At 42.0% G+C, this 6870-nt stretch overlaps 1 pseudogene; it reads right to left on the minus strand.

Annotated features, from left to right (window-relative positions):
* Positions 1-4013: 4013 nt before the first annotated feature.
* On the minus strand, positions 4014-5010 carry LOC102864551 (annotated as a pseudogene).
* Positions 5011-6870: the final 1860 nt, after the last annotated feature.

Here is a 6870-nt window from a genome sequence, read left to right on the forward strand (position 1 = left end):
CAGATCACTATGAATGCTAGTTGACTGAATGGTAACTAACAACCACGCCTAGTTGGGCTCTGGTGACGTAATGAATAAGGAATTGTTCTGCCAACCCAAAGGCAGACAGTTTGTATCCACCTGCTGCTGTGAGGAAGAAAGCTGGATTGTCTCCTCCCATGAGGTTTACAGTTTCCTAAAATCTGCTATTGACCCTGTTTTTCCTCATCTTTTCAACTCCGGGGTAGTAGATTATGTGACTGTCTGATTCAAAGTGTCCCATACCAATCCACTCCATTTCACAAGTACCTAGTGTGTTAATATTTATGCATTACCTTTCTTAACAACGTCCAGTTTTCCTACATCCATGCTTCACACATTCCACCTTCCAATCATTAGTGTCTGCTTACAACGGTTCCTTCTCATTTCTGTTTCCAAATTCGAGAGCTCAGCCTCAGGTGTCATGTCTGCTAGTCTAAGTGTTCTATTGTACACAGAGTTTTCAAAGGCCTATTATTTTGGAAGTGGATGGCCAATCCTTCCTAGTCTGTTTTAATTTGGATGCTCAGTTTTAGAACAATATCTGACAATCATTTTACTAAAAAGGAGATGAAAGACACCCATTACAGAAGTAACCAATGGATTCAGTGTCGGTCACCCCACATTGGCACGTATCTTGTCCCATCCCTTCTCCCCAGCTCCACCAGCATCCCCTTCCACTCCTGCCTACCCTGTCCTTCCCTCGACCAACACTTGATATGACAGCTCAGGCCGCAGGGCACTTCTCTGATGGCTTGTGTCTCGCAATGCTGCTGATCTCTCTTGTTTATCTGGCTCTAAGTCCAAATCCCATGTATAAGCTTTAGAGACAGATTTCTGGAGAAGAGATTGAGGTTGTTAATAATTTCAGCTTTCTCGGTAACACAATCAATGCTCTTGGCACCAGCAGTCGGGAAATCAAAAGACGAATTGCATTGGGAAAGTCCGCTGTCAGGAACTTCTCCAAAGTGCTAAAGAGGATTCAGGTGCGATGGGCTTTGCAATCACTTGTTATGCATCAAAAGCTGAACAATGACTAAGCATGACAGAAGAATTGATACCTTTGAGCTGTGGTGCTGGAGAAGAGTACTGAACATACCATAGACTGCAAGGAGAACAAACAGGTCTGTATTGGAGAGAGTGAAATCAAGTTTCTAGTTAGAGGCTATGAGTTTGAGGCTCTGTCTCATGCTTTGGGCACATAGCCAAGAGAGACTGGTTCTTGGAGAAGGACAGCATGTTCGGAAGGATGGAGGAACAGTGCAGGAGAGGAAAACTCCAAGTGAGATGGATTGACACTGTAACTGGGGCAATGGTGGTGGTGGTGTCTGAGTCGGTGAGATTGGCTCAGGATAGAGCATGCTTCAGAGCTGTTGTACATAAATAGGGTCACTATTAGGCAAAGGGGACTCAATGGCACTTAACAACAACAACAACGAATCCTGCAGGAGGTTCAGCTAAGAGTGGGTTGTGACTTGATGCCATGTAACAACCACCAATCCTGATAATCATTAATAATCTTTGGCTTCAAAATTCCCCTATTTTGTAGAAGTGAGATAATACAGTTTTTGCCCTTTTGTGACTAATTTATTTAATTCAGCTTTTGTTTTCAGTAATTTCAGTGTTCTCAAGGTTCTTTCATCCATATGGCTTATATATGAACAACTTTTTTTAACCACTTCATAGTACTCCATTGTCAGTACATTTTACATTTGTTTATCCATTCATCTGATGCACAGGTAGGTTGTTTCCACCTTTGGTGTACAGTGAACCGTGTTGTTAGGTGCCATCAGGTTGACTATAACTCACAGTGATGCTATAAACGACAGATCTGAACGTTGCCTAATCCTGTCACAATCACTTATCTGTTCAAGCCCATTGTTACAGTTACTGTGTGAATCCATCTTGTTGACGGTTTATCAGTGAACCTTGATATATAAATTTCCATTTGGGTTCCTACTTTCATTTCTGCACGTGTAGTTAAGGATCACAGGGCAATTCTTTGTTCAGCTTTTTGAGGTGCTTTACTGTTTTCCACCTGCACCATTTCAGAATTGGGCTTAATGTACGGGAAGGGTTTGGTACTATACTGGATATAGGGATTGCAGAAGGGGGAAATATCAAGGCTTATGAAAATTATCATGTGATCAAATGTATGAATATTTGTATTATTTACTGACATGGGAAGAAGCCCTGGTGTCATGATTGTTAAAGTGCCACTGTTAACCAAAAGGTTACTTCCCAGGAGAAAAGGCCGGGCAGTCAGCCTAGGAAACCCATAGGGTCAGTTGTACTCTGTCTTGTGGTGGTTTTTTTTAGTTGGAACCTATTCAGTGGCATACAACAATACTGAGTTGGGCAGACTAAAGCAGAAGTTGTTCTGGACACATTAATTTTCAGATCTTGGTGACTCATCAGAATGGATGTGGGTTCCTACTCATAGGACCCTCTATCAGGCTTCCAAGAATGTAAATCTTTATAGGAGCTAGCTAGTGGATTTGAACTGAGAAACTTTGGATTAGCAGTGCAACACATAACTCACTGTACTACTAGATAGAAGAAATTTAAGCTTCTTTTTGTGAATATTTGTCATTTTGTGCATATATATCTATATGTGGTAAGAGTGGGATTTAAGAAGAGAATGTAAAGTATGGGATAGCAGATTCTTCTATAAAAAGCTATTATCTCAGTAATAATTACTCAGTTTTGCTTTCATTGCATGAAAGCAACTACGTTGTACTATTGTTATTTGCCATTGAGTCGCCTGCAACTCATAACGATCCTAAGTACAATAGCTCTGAACTCTGCCCTATCCTCAGCCAACCTGTCTAACATACTTACTCCCATTATCTTAGTTACTGTGTCAATCCTCATCTAGGATCTTTCTTTCCTGCACTGTCCCTCCACCTTCCCAAGCATGATGTCCTTCTCCAAGGACTGGTCTTTCCTGGCAACATACTCAAAGTATGTAAGATGGAGCTTCAAAATTCTTGCCTCCAAGAAGCAACTTGGTTTCCAGGAGAGAATTTTGACAGTCCATGGTAAGTTCAACACTTTTCTCCAGCATGAAAACTCAAAGGCATTGATTCTTCTGTCACCCTTAATCATTGTCCAGCTTTCTGATACATAGCAAGTAATTACAAAGACTATGGCCTGGATTAGGTGAACCTTAGTCTCTAGACTGACATCATTGCTCTTTAGAACTTTGGAGAGGTCCCTGACAGCAGATTTCCCTAATGCAATTGGTCTTCTGATTTCTTGAGTGTTGGTGCCAAGAGTGTTGATTGTGGAGCTAAGTTAGCTGAAGTTGTTAACATCCTCAATCATTTCTCCACCTATCATGGTGCTGCCAATTGGCCCAGTGATGAGAATCTTTCTTTCTGGTTTTTTTGGTCGTCTTGATGTTGCGGTTCAATCCATCTTGAAGTCTACAGTCCTTGCCGGTGAATTGGGGAGTGTGGTGGTGGGAAAGCCTATCGGGGCCAATTATGAGTCAGTTGTGACTCAATGGTTTTGAGTTTTGAGTATTGGATTTAATAACCTGCAAGTCCTTGGTGATAATAGAAAACTTTAATAGAAACTGAAGACAGTATTTTTGAGAGGTATGTTTTTTACAGAAGTAAACTTGGGTTTTAGAAGGGTGTAGTCTAGGAAGTTACACTAATTCAGGGGCCACATCTCTCTGATGATTTAAATCCACCAGTGGCTCTGAGGAAGAAAGATGGGAAGTTTCATTCCATGCAATTTATAGTTTCAGAAACACAATGGAGGGTCAGTTCTGAGTCTGTTGCAATGTCAGTGGCAATGAGTTGAGTGAGTGATTGGAGCTCCATTCACTGAGATGAGGAGCAGAAGGAGCCTCCTCCATATGGCTCCAGACCTTACCATATCCTTTAGAAACAATTCTCCCAACATCTTATACCTTCTTCTGTGTTCTCAATTTCTTTTTTTTTTTAAAGCCAAATTTTTTATTTCCAATGTTGTGACATACATTTCTACCGAGTGCCAATGGTCACTTGCCACACTCACGCCAGATTATCTGTCTAGCCAGCAGAGTCTGGCCATCAGCAGACCAGACCAGAGAGGTACACTGGTGTGGTTCAGCTTTGCTGCTGTTGCTGATAACTTCTTGCTTCAGTTCATTTACAAGGATCTTGCCCTCCAAGTCCCAGATCTTGATGTTGGCCTGTGGTAGCACAGAGCCAGTAGTGGTTAGGGCTGAAGCACAGGGCATTGATGATGTCACCACCATCTAGGGTATAGAGATGCTTGCCTTTGTTGAGATCTCACAACCTGGCCTGGCCATCCTGGCCTCCAGAAGCACAGAGGGATCCATCTGGAGAGACAGTCACAGTGTTCAGGTAGCCCATGTGGCCAATGTGGTTGGTTTTCAGCTTGCAGTTAGCTAGATTCCACACCTTGACCAACTTGTCCCAGCCACAGGAGATGATGATGGGGTGCTGATACTGGGTGAGAAGTGGAGACAAGACACTGCTCTGAGTGACTCTGATCCTGGACAATGTACTTGCAGACACCCAGCATATTCTACAACTTGATGGTGTTATCTCCGGATCCTGAGACAATCTGCTGGTTGTCAAAGAAGGCCACAATCAACATATGTATGGCCTGCAAATCGGCATGTCCATTGTGAGATCCCAAAGGCACAGTATTTCATCCCAGGAACCAGAAAGGGCAAACTGGCCATCAGAGGAGATGAACACATCACTAACAAAGGGAGTGACCATGCAGAGCACACTGAGGGATGCCCTAGTGGGTTTTATCCCTGGTCAGCTTCCACGTGATATAGTCTTATTTCATGAGGTGGACGATATCATGTCTGGGAACTGCGATGTGGTCGCAATTTGGGTCATTCAGCCATGTGGCCCATGAGGGTGCCATGAAGGGTCATCTGTTCAGTCATGTCTGCAGCGGGTGTGGGGGTCACCACAACAATGTGGATGACACTGGATAACTCAGAGACACCAACAGCATAGCCGCTCTGACTGAGAAAGAGCTGTTTTCAATTTTAATGCCTTCCCTCCTATACCTTCAGGATAAAACCTAAATTCCTTGTTTTATCTAAAAGACCTAGAAATGTCTGACTTGTGCTTATCTCTTTGGCCTTATCTCCTATCCCTCCCTAGTCCCTAACTCCAAGTACATTGACCTTCCTGTTCCTGCCTCAGGTCTTCACACTCTGACAGTGCTCTTTAGATCTTTCCTCAAGTCTCTGCTCAAGTGTTATCCCCATAAACACTGGAAGTCCTTTTCGGAACCTATTTTCTTTTAAATTATTGTTTTGCATATAAGACTTTGTTTTCACACACCTATGTTTATCTCAGCTTTGTTTACAATAGCAAAGAGTTGGAAACAACCCAAGTGCCCATCAACAAACAATGGATAGAGAAGCTCTAGTATATTCACACAATGGAATACTATGCTACATTTAAAAACAGGGAACTCATGAAATATTATTCAAAATGGGTGACCCGGAAGGACATTATGCTGAGTGAAATATTTCAGTCACAAAAGGACAAATACTGTATAGTACCATTGTTGTAAAATAGGACTGACATCGGGGTTCGGGGGAGCCTGAGAAAGATGGGATAAATAATGTATACTGCATTGAAACAGATGAGGGAGAAAACTGTTTAAAAGGGATATGTGATTAGGTTTTATTGTCATGACAGGAGTCCAGAATGGAGGCTGCATAATGGAGTGGACCTGGGGGGGAGGGATTGTATAATAATGAAAGAATTTTTCTTTTAGTTTTCAAGGAGTGAACTGGATGGGGAGGTGTGGGCAGGGAGAAAAGTGCAACAATGAATGAATGGAAATTTAAAAAAAAAGAATTTGTTTTCATAGTGTTTCATTCATGTACACTTTTCCCCGCCCCCACCTCCGTCCACCAAACTCTGCACCCACAATTTCCTTTCCTATCCACCCTCAGCCCCGTGCCACCTCCCCTTGCTTCTTTGGATATCTACATACATCTTACTGGTTGTCCTTCTGTTTTTACAATACTGGTCTTATACCATATTTGTTCTTCTGTGCCTAAGTTAGTTCACTCAACATACTCTAGCCTCACCCGTGTTATACAGTACTCTTCAAAATTGTTGCTCCTGAGTGCTGCATTAGTTCATCATGAATGTACCACAATTTCTGATCCACTCATTTGTTGATGGACATTTGGGTTGTTTCCATGTTCTTGGTATTATGAATAATGCTGCTATGAACATCTGTACAAATTTGTTTGTTTCTCAGTTCTACTTTCCTTGAGGTATATTCCTAGCAGGGGAATAGTTGGGTCATATGGAAGCTCTATGTTCAGCTTTTTGAGGAAATGAAAACTCCATTCCAGAGTGATTACATCATTATACAGCCTGAACCCTCTTTTTAAGTGTCAATACTCCCTCATTTTTTTTTTGTCACTTTGAGGACTAAAGAGGTTGACCCAAGCAAGCTATAGTTGTTGTTTTTTTCTCCCTCCCCTAATGGGCTGGATATGAAAGTTGGATTAAAAATAAGGAAGAGGAATACCTTTTCAGTCTGTATGCAGAACAGAGATTTGAGAGGCTGGACTTTATGAGGAGGAATGTGGTATCAAGATTGGAGGAAGACATCAACAACCTGTTATGCAGATGATACAACCATACTGACTGAAATTGAGGAAGACATGAAGTATTTGCTACAGAAGGTCTACAATATGGATTGAAACTCAACATCAAGAAAATGAACTTTCTCTCCACTGGGCCAATTGGCACCATCATGATTGTTGTTGTTGTTGTTGTTGTTATGTGCCCTCGAGTCGTTTGTGACTCATAGTGACCCTATGCACAACAGCCCTAAACC

Source organism: Elephantulus edwardii, unplaced genomic scaffold (assembly GCF_000299155.1).
Source record: "Elephantulus edwardii isolate Elephantulus edwardi_28Jun2011 unplaced genomic scaffold, EleEdw1.0 scaffold00243, whole genome shotgun sequence".
Classification (NCBI taxonomy): Eukaryota; Metazoa; Chordata; class Mammalia; order Macroscelidea; family Macroscelididae; genus Elephantulus; species Elephantulus edwardii.